Below are 18,622 nucleotides of genomic sequence, written 5' to 3'. Positions count from 1 at the left end.
GTATATGTTGTACAGGTTTCTTTTTTGTATGCATTCAAATCTCATGTATAGAATCAACGCGTTTTCTCAGTAATAACACGACCGATTCGTATGAAATTTTCAATATTATTAGAAGTAAACACGTTTCGTGTTGTAACAATGCCAGAATTTCGATTTTCGCCTTCTACACTTGCGAATGCAATTCAACCGCTATCTACAACAGACTGAAAAGGTTGTAGAATTCTGTTCGATTCAGTGATCATTCAGTTCCAAACCTGAATGCAGGAGACGCAACAAATTACTGGAAACTTTGAAGCACAGTTAAAGTTATGAACCGGGGAAGGAAATTTCTCTAGCCCCTTTAGTGCAACATAAAGTAGTCGTTCAGGAATTTAGAGTTGGAAGCTAGAAATTTTGAACAATCATGTTTAGGTAATTTTGAACGAACTTTTTAATGTGTCATGCGCAATCAGTGATATTCCATTTTCCCTTTAAATATAGACTAACCAAAAGAGATCCAAGTTAGCTATAGCTATAGGACTGTTTGTAGTTTCCGTCTCTTTGTTGTTGCCGACAAAACTCGAGCGCGTATGATCGGGGTCACGACCCCGAAACGCGCCTATACTGTGTATATCCCCGTCATCTTTTACTATAGGGTTTTAGGCGTTCTGTTCCGTATTTCTAGCATTGTATTAGCACCCTTCCTGCCTTCTCCGATGGTGCTATGGTAGCCCTACTTCTCTCCTTTACCCCAACCCCCAATGATGCCAAGTTGCTTCCCAACAAAAGGAGGTACTCTCGTCACTGGCTTTTATGGCTTTTGTGTTGGGGCCGGATTTGTATTTTCTCTCTTGCTATACCATCATTCCATTCGGCTTTCTCTCTCTCGCTCTCTCTTTCTCTCTAGCAAGCAGTGATTTAATGGGGATAAACTACTAAGAATAATACCATTGGGTGACTATAATGCCTGGCTGATACTTATTGTTCATAGCTTCGGATATCTGGACCCTCTTCAAACAGCGAGTTAGTATTGATATATTGGGTGATGAGTTTAAATATCGGGTATTAGTTGAGTATAGGTTAAATTAAGATTCAATATATTAAAGACTTCTTCAATTGTTTGAAAGAGAAGAAACTTTCCATCCAAAATGGTTTATCAATTAAACAGCATGTTTCTGGTAAATCTGACATAAGTTAAGCAAGATGTTCTTTGAGAAAACAATTTTCCCGTCCAGGCCACTGTTTGGAGTTAGTATTTTAAGGATGACCCCTTATATTTAATTAAGAAACTGATTGAGACAATGATTTATAATTTAATAAAGGGGTCATCCCTAAAGCACTCAAATCATAACTCGAAAACAGTGTCCCTTAGGGCAAAATGTCATGCAAGTTACATTTTCGGCTCAAAATACGCACCCAAAGAACATCTTCCTTAATTTATGGCAGACTAATCAGAAACACGTACCCTGTATTCTGCAAAAATGAATTATAAACAATACATCTGGTACCGTATTTCACAAAAGCCAACATCAAACTACGCAAATAACTATACTAAACACTAACCTACATCATAATTATACAAAAGATAATGTTACACTACAAGAAAAAAATCTCCATAATTAAATCTCCCCAAAAATTGAAATTTAAAACCTAACGGAAAAAGTAAAAAAAAAAAGAGAAAAGAATTGAAATAATTTTATCTCCGCTCGTACAGAACACACTCTTATTTTAAAATTCCCCTTTCTGAAATATACTCAGTACGTAGCCCGCGCGCGTCCCTTTGTCGAAACACAATTAGGCCTAATAATACATCAACACAATAGGGAACGAGGATTACAAAAACACGATCATTGAAGCGAACGAATTACTATAGAGAATAGAGGAGCCTGAGATATAGCGCCCCAAAAGGGATCCCCCGTTTTAAAATAGATCAGAATAGACACCAGGCGGGAAACACCGGTGGAGAGGTGAGGCTCCATTGGCAAGGATTGATAAGGCTGCTTTAGGGAGAACCCGAGAAAACGAAATTGGTTCTCATCGAAGGCCCCTTGGGTTTATCATATAAATTTCGTGGACCATTTCGATGGTAGGTAGGCGCGATTTTGAGCTCACCTTTATGTTAGCTTGTATTAATTGCAAGGCAGAGGTTGAAATAGGTTTCGATACACCTCATTGCAAAATAGGCTAGAGCTCGTTTTCGATCCATAGGGTTCCATTGGGGTCGGACAATTGAAATTTTTCAGTGTTTCTTGGGTTATCAAATATTTCAAATGTCTAGTTTTGGAAATGTTCTGAATGGAATTTACAGGTAATTTTTATAATATTTTAAAATTATTTTGGTCTATAGATGTACTATAGTATAATGTCCGACTACTCGGGCATACACGTTAGTACCACCGGATAATCACCGACTTTGGGGTAGCCTATAGTTCGTTAGTCAAAGCCAATCAAAACTGCCCTAACGAATCGCGTACTCCCCCTAAAGCATACGTCTATTTCCTGAGATGTGTCCCCACCAGTGGAACATTTGTAAAGCGGAAGATTTGGGCATCACTTAGTTTTGGCTTGACATTAGTCTAAACTCTATTCAATGACGCACCGCGAACAGATTTAAACGTCTGTTTCATTGGGGTATGTCTAGCAGTAGCAGGGTCGATCTTAATGGATTGTAGGATGCACGTAGAGTTGTTGGCATTCAGTTCCAAGCATGTCATTCATTGCTCAAGTTTAAACATCCACTCCAATCAATAAATAACACGTATGCATACTCCATGCACTCGCATCCACCAAAAAGGTCGGTTTTCCGTACTAGTTTTTATGGCTAGTGAGAAGGGGGATCAATCTGCGGATGCGGAAACATTTTCTTCGCTAATCCTTTGCCCATCAGTCCCATTACCCCAAACTCCCCCGCGAAGTTATACTGCTTGGGCCTCTACGTCTAGAATCTCCCCAAATTTTCTGCCCCCCGTTTTGCTAATCCATGCTGGAAAGGGGATTCAGGATATTGGGTAGTCGGAAGCTATGATGAGTCCGTAATACTTTATACTATGGACCCTAAGTCTGGAGGTTAGGGCTAGAGCACCATTTATGGGTAGTGTGGCGGAAGAGACGTATACACTTGGGTTGCATTGTTTCCAGCCACTCGGAATCCAAGATATTGTTTAATGTTCTTTCAGACTAAATGGTTATAAAGCAGTCATTCCTTTCCTGGAATCGTCTTAAGGTTTTGGGATCTAAAAATAACTCAGTTTATAAGCCTTACCAAGAATTACTTCACAAGTATAACAATGGTAAACTTGACTCCAATTTCCTAGATATCTAATGGTTTCGGATTGCGATCTTAAAGAACGGTTCCACCATTAATGAGTTTCACGTAATGTATATATGCTTTTATCTCTATGCGGAAGTAATCATTTGTCAATAAAGAGAGACCTTGAAAGTTTGTCTCTGTTATAGAGTTATATTTCCGTCTCCAAAGATGAGAGGCATTCTGTTCGGAAGAACAAATATGCAGATTGCACCATTCTCAAATGGGCTTACTTAACAATAACCGTACGGAAGTAAATAAATTTTAATATCTAAGTGAATGCTCAATTTCACTCAAAAGCTGGCCACAGAAAGCAGGCGGATGTGACGTCGCGTTGACGTTAGCCGGAAGTAGTTGGGTCACGTGGAAAAACGGAAGTAGAGAGGTCACGTGGAAAACGGAAATAGTTCACGTGTAGAAACGGAAGTAGTTGGGTCACGTGGAAAAACGGAGGTAATTCACGTGGAGAAACGGAAGCAACACTCTATCCTAACTGGCAAGTTCGAAATTTCGCCCATGCGCAGAGAGGCTTAAAAGACGAATTCCATGGAGTTTTAGTAACAAGTTTAAAGGGTTGACAAGCCATCATGTTTCTCTCCCAAACAGGCTTCTAGGCGAAATGCATTGTGGAAGGTATTAGTGGGGTGTAAAAAAATTAACAAAATGCCACGCGTAGCTTGCCAAGTTCCTGAAGATCCAAGGCTTATTGAACTTTTCAAACGCATGATACGTTAAAACACGAGACACGCGAGGAAGTAGAAAAGGTGTAGCGCGTCATAAGGGTGGCTGGTTCAACGCGCACCAACTGCTGAACGGAAGGTACATGGCAATGCATGCACGGACGCGGTACAGCAAGAGAAGGATGTAATTCCCGCGAGAGGTTAGAATAGAGAGGGAGTTTCGTCTTATCCCTAAGCCTAAAACCAACCCTTATTTCGCGCACTGTGTTCTATACGGTATACCAAGGTAATTTTAATCCGGGGGCCTTTCCTAATTAGTCTTACCACGCTACGCCGAGTGCAAACATCTTCAGTCGCTTGAATAATTTAGTGGCCATTCTAGAACCTCGCCTGCCTGCCTTACCTTGTAGCCTGATGAGAGCTATAGAACATACCCTATCCGCGAATCCATCGAATCACAACATGAATATCAAATTGTTCCAAAATTATATACTTTGAAGTCTGCCGCAAATTGGGACACACCGAGTGGTAAGTTTCATAAAAGAACATGGGGTCTACATCATTTAGTTATGGAGATATGGGCTCCCAAACATAAACTGGCCCCTAAAACAACGATTGGTGGGTAATTAGCGTTACTTTACCAGTAAGCGCACATTTCTACCCATTTAATAGTGCACTTCTGCTAGGTAAAGGTTCAATAACTATCTTACATTGTAGACTATCGAAAAATTATGTGTGCATATTTCCTGGTTTCAGGGACCAATGAATGTTTGGTAACTAAACCTTGTAGATCCCATGTTCTTCGATGAAACTTTCCACTCAAGTTTGACCCTAAGAACGTACCATTTAATTTAAGTCAGACTTATCAGAACCAGTGAACCACCCTTTAATTTAAAGGAAACCTGAATTTTGTTGTAACTAATTTAATTTTCGTGGTGGACACTAATAAATTCTTGCAAGAAGAGGGTCAAGCAGTCCGACTTTACAAACACGCGCGTTAAATTTTGAGACCTCTTTTCTCGTTGCGTAGAGTAGACCCGTGTTAAAGGGGTTGAAAAGAGAGGGTGCCCTTCTGCTGATGGTGGTGGCAACTGTTTCAGCTAGCCACAACGCGATATTAAGACCAACGCTATTAGGCGCTAAGCCGAAACACGCGGCCGGTAATGAAGAACGACGACAGAATGTGACTGTACTATACGACGATTTCCACCACCATTTTCCAAAACGTGCTAAAATATTGTAACTCCTCTCTTTTGCAGTAAAACAGTCAATAAACTGTACAAGAAATAAAGCTTTGTTGAAAATAAATGCAAATTGGTATATTGTTATTATAATTGCGCAAATAAAATATAAGCTAACGAGGAAAAGTGAAGATGTTAATTGTTTCGACTACGGTGGTAAAAATTAAAATTAATTAATAAATTAATTAATTAATTAATTTAATTATTTTAAATTAGTATTAGATTCTATTAAGTAGAAATAGAACGAAAATCAAATTCTTTGAAGCCCAACTCAAAGGGGCAAACTTACAATGTATTTCTCCTTAGCCCCTGTAAAACTGTTTCACTCTCAATACACCAATGATCAAAGAAAAAAAACCACAAACGGGATTCGAGTAATTTTTTTTAAAATTAATTTTGCTTATTTAAATAAATAATAATAATTAATTACTATTTAACTATACGTATATAAATTTAAGTAATTATATTCCGCCAAATAGAAGTGTTGTTCTAACCAGCACATACTTGCAAAAAGCAACAAAAATTCCTCTACATAATTCGCAATAAGTGACATGTTTTTCCATAATCAAATAAAATCAATTATGAAGAACTTACAACCTATTCACATTTAAATTGGTCTAATTCGAAACAAGGCTTATATAAAATCATGAGGGGGGACATTAAACCTACACCTGTAAGGTTTTGTGGGGTTTTACCATCTGCCTCAGATAACATCGCCTTCCTTACGGGGTGTCATCGTTGCATCTAAAACCCCAGAAGTAAGACGACTGCACTTCCCACGTAACATTCTGCTAGTGTTAGATAGTCGATTGGCTCTAAGCATATTCTCTGTAGCCTAAGGAATGAGATGGGGTAGGGTAATATGCTTTTGGAAGACGCGACGCGACGCGGGGAGGATATCCCTGCTCCTCACACGCAACAACTAACTAACTAATAAGTATAATGCTATATTGGAAATTCCAGGCGAGCAATTAACGAGCCTGGAATGACTCGCGCATGGCACGAGCTTTTAGGATTTGAATTTTAACCTTCCCTTTCCCCTAATTCCTTCACCGCTTTGGCTTTTATAAATAAGTGTACTTCGCGTTTTAACACTCGATGAAAGGAGCCCACCGAGCCTGCGCGTTGGTTTGTCTACAAGTATTTTCAGGAATTGTCTATACCAAATATTTTTTTAAAGCATTCTCGCAGAATTAATCCGTCTGCTACGAAATTTTCTCCATACATTAATTAGAGTAAATTGAGAATAAAGGATGAAAAAGTAGAGCAATTTAAACTTCAAGCCCAAGTTGTAATTAACGAAAAAAAAATCATTTATAAACTCCGTAAAACAAATTAAACTATTAATCACGAAATATTAGATTCATTACCGAGAACTTTTATCTAACAATTTAGTTTTTTTTTTCTTTTTGCCTTTATTTTTCATCCCCATCTACGTCAGAACAGGAACCCATTTATGATCTAAGACTGTTTAAGGACAGAATTAGAAGCTTCCCTCCTATATTTCCGGTTTCCTTTCGTGCGTAACCGTAACATTGACAAAGATTATAACTTACATCCCACTGCAAAATAGGAGCAAATAAACGAAGCGTATATTACACGTTCTCGGATCTTAAATGAGTTCTCGGTCTAAAGCGTTTTGTTAATGGTTAAATCGAAATAAGTTCCAAATTCAAACCATAATCTCCCGCCATGTTTATTTTGAAAAGAAATATGATATTAAATTTATGACGTAACAATTCTAACCGTATACCTATAAACATTTTGATAATTTTCCGTTAATATTTACGCGGGTAATTTTACAAGCCAGACTAAACACAACCATAAGTTTATAAAATATGTTCCATCCATAAGTGTGACACACTTCTTAATGCTAGAGACTTACAGCTCGAACTAGTTCGAGAACGACAAGCGAGAATTGCAAACTACATTCGGTTAATTTTGCAGGACTTCCATCTTCCTATTTAGTCTGCTACCAAGCCTTTGACAGCGCCTCAACAGGCGTCGCTTTACCTCGAACCAGGCTACGTCACTTCATGACAAGCTCCAGTTTGTAACCAGTGACAAACTTATGGAGCAACATATCTTATGAACTTACGATGCAATTCATTTCGATCTGGCCATGCAACTAGCATACGTCGAATCAGAACTGCACGAGGAAGAAGGAAGAATGAAATAAAGAAGGATGCTTTGGGGAATTACAGGGAGTAATTCGGATATAGGAAGCTAAGCTGAATATTGATTGAGTCATTTGAAAGAGAGAAGAAGAATTACGCACCGAGAAATAATGCGGAAGAACCATTCTTTTCAAACTCATTAATAATAGCTGAGATTCATCCATGGATGGTCCATGCGGGCTTAGCCTCATATTAGATTAATTTTTCTTCTAACCTCTGATTTCCACTTTTCCATGCACCACTCGTTCTCTTTCATATACTTCCCCCTTCCACTTCCCCATGCATTTAAGGAGAAATTGCGGAAGTGAAAAATGACATTTTTTAAAAACAGAGGAAGTATTTCTCGGAAATACCTTAATTCGCTTAGAGAGAATTAATAATTTCTAATATTGTGGTATTATTACGATTATTATTATAACCTTTTGTATTAAGTTTCTTAGGTATTTCAAGCTATATATAATTGAAGGAATTCGATAGCTCGGTAAATGGAAGTTATTTTATATTAATGCATTAGTAAGGAAGTAAACCAATCCGATAAAAATGATCTCCACGGAATAATCCAATAAAAATGGAATTTTAGCGTCGTCTGCCCTTTAAGGTAACGATTATCAGTTACGTGTATATCAAAACATCCCAATGGATCATTTCGATGCAACTAAGAGGGGAAAACACGTGGGGGTAAAACTTTGCCTTCCATCTCGCTTTTTGGCGCCTGCGCTGTAAGCGTTTTGTATCATGAGAGTGCGCAGAGATAGCAATGTATCAACCCCCTTGTATGTCCAAATACTGGATGAGGGTTGCCCACTCACTTATTTACATCACAAGAGCGCGGGATTTATTTTGACTATCACCTGAAAGATGCTACCTGTTAGGTATTGTGCTTTTGCACTAAGGCTAACTCTAACCCTAAAGTGATAAACGACTTTTCATTTTTAATATTATATTAAAAAAAAGGAGAATGAAGGAAAGGAAAAAAAAAAAAAACTCCGAAGATGAAATAGGCCAATATGTCAAAAAAGGAATGACGTTGTGAGGTGATTGCTCGTGGGAGAGAAGAATATCCTCGTCGATAAGTAAGTAGATGTAGTATAAGCGTCTTATTAGATCCCCGCCCATGATTTACGCAACCTGTCACTGGGAAATAGCCACCGGTACAGCCGCCGTGCACCGAAAAGAAAAAAAAAGAACTTAAAGATTCCAGACTCTAGAGGAAGGATGGCCTTATTCTAAACTTCATATTCATCACACTGGGGCTAAACTAACCGAGAGATCGGATACTGGGTAGTTCGTATTGTGGTCAGAGTATTGAAGTAATTTTGTGTTAATTTGAGTCATTTGTGTTGTTCAAATCGGTGGGTTGGTTAATTTATTGTCATTGATTAATTTATGAAGTAATTTGCCTAGATTAATGTTGTAATTTGCCTAGATTAATGTTGTAATTTGCCTAGATTAATGTTGTAATTTGCCTAGATAAATGAAGTAATTTGCCTTGATTAATGGAGTAATTTGCCTATGAAGTAATTTGGCTAGATTAATGAAGTAATTCGCCTATAATAATGAAGTAATTTCGGCTATATGAATGTAGAAGTTTAGGATAAATTAATGTAGAAGTTTAGGATAAATTAATGTAGAAGTTAAGGCTAAATTTATGTAGAAGTTAAGGCTAAATTTATGTAGAAGTTAAGGCTAAATTTATGTAGAAGTTAAGGCTAAATTTATGTAGAAGCTTAGGATAAATTAATGTAGACCCCAGAAATTAAAATTAAATCGATAGTATTGTTACATTTCAACTACATTATCGTTTTGATAATGCTTTTAAGCTATATCAGAATTGAGCTAGGTTAGTATAACGCTCGCTGTCTCTTCTCCAGAAGAAGGGACATTGAGTATCCAACCCTTCTTCATCTTAGCATCTTCTATATCGGTCAGGATGTGTTCCCGCGGAATTAATAAAAAAACGCTGACTATATTCTTTCTGGCGATCGTGGCTACTCATCATTCTTTGATGGGGGGAACGAAAAAAAAAAAGAGTAACAACAGCGTAATAGTATCTTGTTGCGCGCGAGCCAACCAACGAGTTATCTATCTGACAACAAATAGGTTTAATAGCTTACATTATGTGCCATTGCACGAGTTCTTCTCTCTCCTCTTCGGATATAACATAAATCCACATATAATCAGGAAGGTATTACAACAGGAAAAAAGAAAAGATACACTCTAATGGATTTTTTGGTATGTTCTTTGTCAGAAATTGATGTAATGATACAGTTATCTTATTTTGGGGTTGTGATATTAACTCGATATATTTACTGTTTATCAGAAAGAGATTATTGTAGATAGTTTTGAGCTTCTAATAAATAGTTATTACAGAAAAAAATCCGAAAAGGAAGCTATCTAGGTTTAATATAAAAATCGAACAGTTTTAACGAAATAAAGGTATTTTAAAGAGCACAAACATGCAGGAAGCAGTAAATAAAGGATTCGTATTGTAGGGGTGAGCTAATATTTTATACCTCGAGCCTAAACTCTAACAGTGGGGGAAAAGCGGTTAAATTGGTTCCTTCTTGTCACGTGGTATGTATATTAAGCAACTATTTCGCAACATTTTAAGTTTGTACGGCTGAGGAAGAACCACGGTTCGAAAGCTCCCGAAAATAATTTTTAATTTTTAGTTTTAAATAAACTATTCTCCATGAAGTAGCAGCACTTATTTTAAAATCAATTCTTATATTTCGCGCCCTCTCTCCAACTCAAAATATCCTACACCTCGAGCCTAACTCTCACAGTTTCGAGAAAGGGGTCGAAGGTGGTTTTAATTGGTTCCTTCTTGTCACGTGGGTTACTGTTTGAATATTGAGCAATTATGCCGCGCCCTCTCTCCAAGGCAGAATGTACTATATTCATTAAAGTCTACAGCCAATGAACGCCATTGTTTTGTTTACATTTTTCTTTTTAAATTATTAAGATTCTCACTAGAGGGCAGTTCCTACTGCGCCAGTTTGCAGGAACTTTCATGCCGTTTCCCACGTGGTAAGCTGTAACCACGTTTTCAAACATTCCCCCTTCTTCCCAATAATCATCTCCTTTTCAACACCTCCCTGGCACAATTAAGAAAGTTTAAGAACAAAGATGAAGTTATTTTTAGTGTCTTAGACGATTTATGTACACTTCCTCTGAACTAATTATTATACACTTCTAGTGTATTATTTATACCCAATTTAGTATGATCCAAGAAGTTTAGGGCAATGAAAAAAAATTGAAAAAATATCCAATTACGGCATTTTTTTTTTCTTTGACTCCCGAAGCGAGTTTCTTAATCTTTAAAGGCGCGATGGAACGAAAAGAAAAAAATCTAATAAGCAGATAGAAGAAGACGATGGTGGTGGTGGCCACTTTGTAATAAAAGTCATAAATCACCACCGTTGACGGCTTCTTGTTAACTTTATTTTTAATTGCGCAATGAATTTAAACCTCCTTTTTTATTTTCACTAAACTCTATAACCATCAGAGCGAGAATGAGAGGCAACCTTCTTAGAACTACAGTTAGTGTATAGTTATAACATAAGTTTATAAGATACGTTAAATAAGTATGACACTTTCTATCGTAATGCTGGCTCAAGACTTACAGCTCGAGCTAGTTCGAGGGAGAACGACATGCGAAAATTGAAGTCCTGCACTCGGTTGTTAATTTTGCAGGACTTCCATCTTCCTATTTAGTCTGTACTAAGCTTGCCTTTGACAGCGCCTCACCAGGCGTCGCTTTACCTCGAATCCATGACCTACGTCACTTCATGACAAGCTCTCTCAACAACCAGTAACAAACTTTGACAACACTCTGTTAAATTTGCAGGACTTCCATCTCCCCTATTTAGTCTGTACTAAACTTGCCTTTGACAGCGTCTCACCAGGCGTCGCTTCACCACTTCATGACAAGCTCCAGTTTGTAACCAGTGACAAACTTATGGAAGGAACATATCTTATAAACTTATGGTTATAAACGAAATGACCCCATTCTCAACTCAGCCGTGAAAACAGCAACATAAATTATTAGCCACCGTTTTTCATCTCAACCAATATATATTACGAGAGAGGTAATGATTTTTAATTTGATGCCCAACACGCGATTAACTCTTCTGAAGAGAGAAGACAGAGCTAGAGAGCGAAAAAAAGGGTTCCAATATAATCGAAATTTTTCGTTGGGTGATTGAGTGTTTCGTTTTTTCCCCTGAACAGAAAGCTAGTCCTTGAAATAGGGCCATTTTTATTTTAATTTTTGGATGATACTGGTAGCAGCATAAGTTCATGAGATACTTTGTTCCATAAGTTTGTCACTGGTTACAAACTGGAGCTTGTCATGAAGTGAATGAGGTAGGTCCTAGATTCGAGGTAAAGCGACGCCTGGTAAGGCACTGCTAAAGGCTTAGTACAGACTAAATAGTCATAAGATGGACTGCAAAATTAACCACCGAGTGTAGGACTTCAATTCTGGCTTGTCTTTCTCAAACTAGCTCTCATAGTAAGTCTCCAGCGTTACGAAGTATATGTAGTGTCATACTTATGTAGCATAACATATAAACTTATGGTAGTTAGAATAACAGTGATTTAATATTCGTCAAAAGTTGGCAAAAGAGAGTAATTCTCGCATACGTTTTAATTCTTTTAAGTGTTCAGTGCATTTCTGGCATTTAAGGGAGACTTATTAGACAACCATTTTTTATCGACTTATATTGATGAACTCTAACCAATTAGCGACAGTGAATAAAGCACGCCCTTTCTGCTTAAAGCGTCACGTGGTGTTGCGGTCTCTATGTTTGTAAATAAAAACGTGAACTTCTGGTTTAGCACGTCAATATTAAAATCATATATAAAATTAATTTAATATTTTTTTTAGTAATTACTCACCGGCAACTACAACGATTAATAAAACCAGGAGTCAGTCCACGAGCCCCTTATAATAAAACGGTTAATTCTGGTCATTTAATTCTCCCTTCAAAACCTAAATAGCGTCCTCTAAATTTAGAAAGTAGCACAGTCGGAAAAGTCAGCTTATTTACATCAAGCGAAGTCGTTCTCCACTCTTAACAACCTTTCTATTGTTGAAGCGAGTTCAGCTTTAATTAAAACAAAACTGCATAAAGCTTATAACTGGTTTAAACTATACACCACGCGTACTACAAAATCGAAAATAGCCAGAAGCTTAAAATATGCTTATTCCAAAATTCTACAAGCATGCACGGTTGGGAAGTCAAAGCAAAGCTTATCCTATCTTTAGTCTGGCCTTTATTTTAAACAAAACCACTCACGGAGGGAGGATCCCTTCTCCTAGCTGTATTGTCAAAAATTCACGTCGCTGCCATTCACCATTTTGACATTCAAAAATTAATTTAAAACCAGGCAAAAGAGGGATGGATGCTACACGTCATATACTACGATGTTTTTCACGCGTAAAGTTCAATGGAGTCAAGATCAGCTAAGGGTTTAATTTTGGAAATCGGGTTTTACAGAAGTGCATTGTTATTGAAGTAGCTACCTGCTTCTGGTCATGAATTTCAGACGAAAACCAATTAATGTTTAACTTTTCAAGCATAATTTAATAATGAAGTCAAATTTCATAACCCAGTGACTAATTTTTGTCCTTGTTAATACTAACAAAGTGATTACCAAGATTTAAGGTTCCAAAGGGTTAATTCTAACATGGATGGTTCCGATTCATAATTTTCTCACCATGATTAACAAATGTTCGGATAATTAGGCCTAAACCAATCATGGGTTTTCCCATTAGATATGAATTCATTTCGAAACCAGTTTTTAATTTTGGTTGTAATCACTAAGCCTAAAATCATCTCAACATAATCACTATGCCTAAACTCGTCTAAACCTAATCGCTAAGCCTAAACTCGTCTAAACTTAATCCCCATTCCGAATTTCCCTTTGCTAGTTAAATCCCTTTACACAATAGCCACAGAAACCTAAGAAAAATTCCACAAGAAATTCCCCAACTTCAACAACACCGAATTCTTACAATGAAACACAGGGAACACAGGCGCCGAGAAGCGCTTAGCTCCTAGACAAAGACGAAAGTATGGGACTCGAATGAACGAACGTGTTGCCCCTTTTGGCCTTTGGTGGCGCTAGACGCCTTTCCGTGATGACACGTACTACGTATACATATAAAATTCTCGTGGAAAAGTCAGAAGCTCTAAAGAGTGCGGCAAGGCATTCAGCTCCCCCTTTTGGGACAAGAGGGCCTAACGGCGGGCATTTCTAACAGAATGATTGAGTAGCCAGGTCGGACGTCGGAAGTTGGCCTGGAAGAGAGAGAGCCCAATAGACGTTCCCAGGGAAGATGCAGAACTAGAGCTAAGCCTAACTTCAAGGAGTGTTTGAAAAGATGGATTTCGTTCCTTTTTTCTCTCGGATCCTTACATCGGAAATAGTCGCTCCAGAAGTAGACCAAGAAGAAAAAGAAGGAGCGGTTCTCGGTTGCACCTTAAGAATGAGTGTTTCTCTATGGGTTTCTATTGAAGTTACGGGCGTTTTAAGACTGATTGCATATATATAGGAACGGGATGAGTCGCAGACGTAGCTAGTGGTTAAGTCTAGAAAGGAAGAGAGTCTTAACACTAGCGGAAGGATACGTTAGACTCGTGATACTTTTCATCTCTCGCCTATCCTCATAAATCAAACGTCAAAAAATAAAAAACTAACTCTCCTAAGAGTTTAAATTAAAAATTGTGTGTCTACATAACACCTCATTGAGTCAATGCCCTTGACTTGAAACCCATCATCACCAGGGCTTGAAAGTAGATAGGCTATGTGGTAGAAACACTTAACTAACAGTCAATAACTTTCAAACATAAATAGCGAAACTCATACGTTTATAAGTTATGTTCCAAAAGAATGACACTTCCTAAACTTCGTAATGCTAGAGACTTACAGCTCGAGATAACTAGTTCGAGAACGACAAGCGAGAATTGAAGTCCTACACTAGGTGTTAATTTTGCAGTACATCTTCTCCTATTTAGTCTGTACTTAGCCTTAGACAGCTCCTCACCAGGCGTCGCTTTACCTCGAATCTATGACCTACCTCACTACTTCATGAAAAGCTCCAGTTTGTAACCAGTGACAAACTTATTTATGGAACATATCATATGAACTTATGCTATAAGCAATACAACATTTTAAGATATGAAACTATACATTCACTTTCTAGGCCTAATTAAATCTCTCTCAGAAAAAATGTTAAATATGCAACAATGATTAAACTATGGCTGTCTTTAAAGGAAGACCTCGCAATTTCACGGATTACTCAAAACCACGTATATTTGACTGAGTTAGTAACAATCTAAACTGTGTCCAAAACAAAACGGCAAAGGCTTAGTTAAAAAGATATATATACAATACAATGTACGATACAAAACTGAACGAAGCCAGCTAGGCCATGGCTGAATTAAAGAGAAAGGAGGTTAGAGGTTAAAGCATCGTATTCCCCGGAAGCGAATTAAAAAGTGATAAATCAAGGGTTTTCCCTGCAGTTTCCACCAAAAACAACGCGCGCGAGATGCAGCAGCTATATAGCGTCCAAAGGCGTGCATCCGAATTTGAGCTCTCCGTTTTCAAGTCCCAGCTTCCTTCCGCGAGTTCGCTTGCCCAAAAATCATCGACAAACTTCCTTTAATGATTGGTTTCGAGTTCTAAAACGGCTGCTGCTGGTTCCAGCAAACAAAAGCTCCCCCCAACAGCGGCCTCAATCGACTAAAAATCCCGCACCCTTAAAATGAAGGGGTTATTGTGGAGTTCCTAAAAATTGTTTTTGTTTCAAAAATGATGTAGCATTGTTCACGGTAAATTTCAGCTAGAGTCAAATGCATCGTATATCTTTTTAAAAGGGGTTAAATTTGTTCGCAAAGTTCATAACTTGAAGAGTAAACGGTGTTTAAACAAATACGGAATTCATTTCGAACCGTTTATATAAAAGGAAAAAAATAAAAAAAAAATAATTGGCATTTAATTAGTCTTAAAAATAATCAAGGACTACTGCGCCATCCGCCATTGCTTTAGTGGCGTCTGCTAAACTGAACCTCTTACCTCTCTTAGCCTGTGAGAATTCAAATAATACCATAGGGTTAATATGTTCGATTTAGCAAACGCCACTAAGCTAATTATTTTGTAATGAAAGATCATTTATTTATTTTTTTAATATTTTTACTTTTATATTTAGATAAAGGCCGTTTTTAAAGGTATATAATTTTATGTTATCTGGACCTATCCTTTAATAATGGCACTACATTAGGTGATAAACTGTACTAAGAGAGCTTAGAAACGAGGTAAAAACTCTTATGACAACACACAATACAGCAAACCGCCCCTTAGAAAAGTCATTGTTAAAATAATTTTTGCAAAATTGTCACTAAATAGAAGGAAATTCAACTCCCAAAAATTTCTCTCTTTTCATTTCGCTAACCTAAGCAAAAATGCTAATTAGAATTCCACGTAAAGTTACTCTCAAGTCCAGTCAGCAGACTGGTGGAAAAGTTTTCAGAGCTTTCTATTTTACCATATCAAAAGGCATTGTTGCCAACTATCTTTCTTTCATAAAACACATCAAAATATAATAATTTTGAAAAGTTTCCTATTATTATTTTGTAGTTTTGAGAGTTAATTATATGGTTTTTGTTAAGGAAAAGTTCATAAAATATTCCCTCATATCCTCAACTCTGAAAGTGCAACTAAAACGGTCTGAGTTAGGGGCTTTCTTACATAGAGTTTGGAGAGATACGGGGGTCGTGGTGCCATCTATCGACAGTCAACGTAACTTTACGGTTTAATTTTCGCATATTATAGTTAAATTTTAACCCATTTTGATAAACATTTAATAGAAACATAAATTAGAATATTTCGCTTACCTTTAAGTGTTCATGGATAATATAGTCTGAAAATAGAAAAAAGGTTTATGTTAATTATTATGAAATTAAATTAAATTTAAATTAATTTAATTATTAGTTTGAATTTTATGGGTAGAAATGAGATGTAAAATTTGGCTTTCGTGAAGCCTAACTCATAGGGGCAAAGTACTAATGTATTTCTCCATAGCGCCTGTAAAACTGTTTAACCGCAATACACCGGTGTGTACAAAGGGGCTTCGAGTATTTTTCTAATTATTTTTATATTTATTCCTTTTTTTCTATAGTAATGTTGTAAACCCCATGTTCTTCGACACTTTTCCCTAATACGTTCTAACCAGCATATATTTATTTATACAAGCCTGCTGATAAACTTAGAAGTTTAACTGTCTCCATGAAAAGGTTTTCAAGTTAGTTTCGCAAGTCGACTCGTGTTCGACAAATTCGACTAAACTTTAGCCCAAAACTTTAACCAACAACGAAGATAAAAATCAATTTCCAAATAATGAGCATTACGTGTTAAAGAATCGAATCCCACACAATTCGCCCACCAAAAGTAAAAACTCTCTTAGTTACAATCTATCGAAGAAAAAAACCAGCCCAAAAAAAAGAGAAAAACTAAATCCAGTAAAAACAAGGCGAAAGAAAAACCACGCGAAATTTCGGAGTGTCGGTAAAGAATCGAAGACGACAATGGTTTCTATTCCATTTTCTCTTGTTCATTGTAAAAAAAATTAATACAGTACAAGGCTTAAGACGGGGATTTCTTCCTCCCATTGCTTTTCCACTTATCGCGCTTTCAGTGAATTCCTAAACGAAACACGAACGTACCTTAAGAACTCTCAAACTCAAAATGAACCAAACCCACTTGCATCCCCATGCAGTGAAATACTTTAGTCGTTGGTTGGTTTGGGTTATGTTCCAAGTAACGGCACTAGGGTGCGCTAAATTCAGTAGGGGGTGTTGGATACTTGCAATGCAACTTAGGAAAGATCCCTTCCATTATGTCAAAGATAATACAAAAAAGTTCAAAGCTGTTTTCTCAGTAAAATACAATTATATAAAAACGTCTTGATTTGGAAAAAGACTTAAAAAACACACGATAAGAGTGAGGTTTATCAAATGCCTGAAGCTTCAGATATTGCAATTATTTTTTTCCATTATTTTTATTCATTTAAACCTTGATAACTATTTAATTCAATCAACTGATTTTACTGCTAATCGATTTATTATTTGAAAAAATATAAGATGGTAATGTTAGTTGTAGTTAATCTATTTAACTAGCATTATTTAATGAAAGCCTGGGTTCTGTAAGGATGTTCAGAAAAATAAATATAAATTGGCAACGATGTTACTGACTAAGTGTTCGACTCCTTGAATTCTAAGGAGGGTAAAGACAAAGGTGTGAGAACCAGCAGGTGGTGAGTATAGACAAAACAGAGAGAGTGTGTCATTTCTAATGGGTTAACGCCTGCACCATGCAAGACGTAGCGAAGAGGGCACATATAGAAGAGTATAAGCTTGGATCGAGCGAGGAGAAAATTTTTCTTCCTAACACCCCCGCAGTACGGTTCTATTCGATTCCTGAAGCTTCAACTTTCGTTACAAAAGAGAAGAAGCCCTCTAAAAGAAAAGTTTCAAATGGAATAGAAAGCTTAAAAACAGGCGCAAAATACTAATGTTACCTAAGTACGAAAGAAACTCGAGGGGGTTTTTAGTTTTGCTCAATCTTTTCCGGTTCGATTTTTTTGTTCAGATGCAATTTTTTCTTTTTACTTTTTCTTTCTTTTTGAGCAGGGACAAGATTTGGGTTACCTTTTCATGTAGTGTCGTAGAAATTCAATAGTATTTTGTGGGGATAGAAGGTGAAAATTTGTTATTTTTTAGATATTGCTATGTCACTATGTGAATACGAGGTTTTTGGGTTTCGAATTTATATCGCTATTTAGGCGACTTTAAAAATCATCTTTGGATCTGGACCTTTCAAGGGACTAATTAATTCACAATTCTTTCTGGTAATTGGTTCGTACGTTACAAAATAATGGAAAAATATTGCAGTAAAACTCTAAAATAATTTTCTCTGGAAAATATTTCCACTTTTAAGAAATATTATTTCATATCAACGCTATATTAAAATTACAGAACCAATTGGAAATTTCCTGAATTTTCCATGAAATTTTACACATACACTTCAAACTCCCTGAATTTTTCATGAAATTTTACACATACACTCCAAACTCCCGGAATTTCCCATGAAATTTTACACATACACGTCAAACTCCCTGAATTTTCCATGAAATTTTACACATACACTTCAAACTCCCTGAATTTTCCA

At 36.9% G+C, this 18,622-nt stretch overlaps 1 protein-coding gene across 2 annotated transcripts in view; it reads right to left on the bottom strand.

The window, feature by feature from the left end:
- The window catches only part of Ten-m (teneurin transmembrane protein Ten-m), a 415,273-nt gene that overhangs the window by 305,214 nt on the left and 91,437 nt on the right, over positions 1 to 18,622 (bottom strand). For both annotated transcript variants that reach the window (XM_089869961.1, XM_089869962.1), the window contains exon 3: positions 16,291 to 16,316. The gene's annotated coding sequence lies outside the window, so the exon portion shown is untranslated. The remainder of the gene's footprint in view (positions 1 to 16,290; positions 16,317 to 18,622) is intronic.

This window comes from Phalangium opilio, unplaced genomic scaffold (assembly GCF_054372755.1).
Source record: "Phalangium opilio isolate 3A_F unplaced genomic scaffold, DU_Popi_V2 ptg000031l_1, whole genome shotgun sequence".
Lineage (NCBI taxonomy): Eukaryota > Metazoa > Arthropoda > Arachnida > Opiliones > Phalangiidae > Phalangium > Phalangium opilio.
This window is presented reverse-complemented; position numbering and strand designations above follow the sequence as displayed.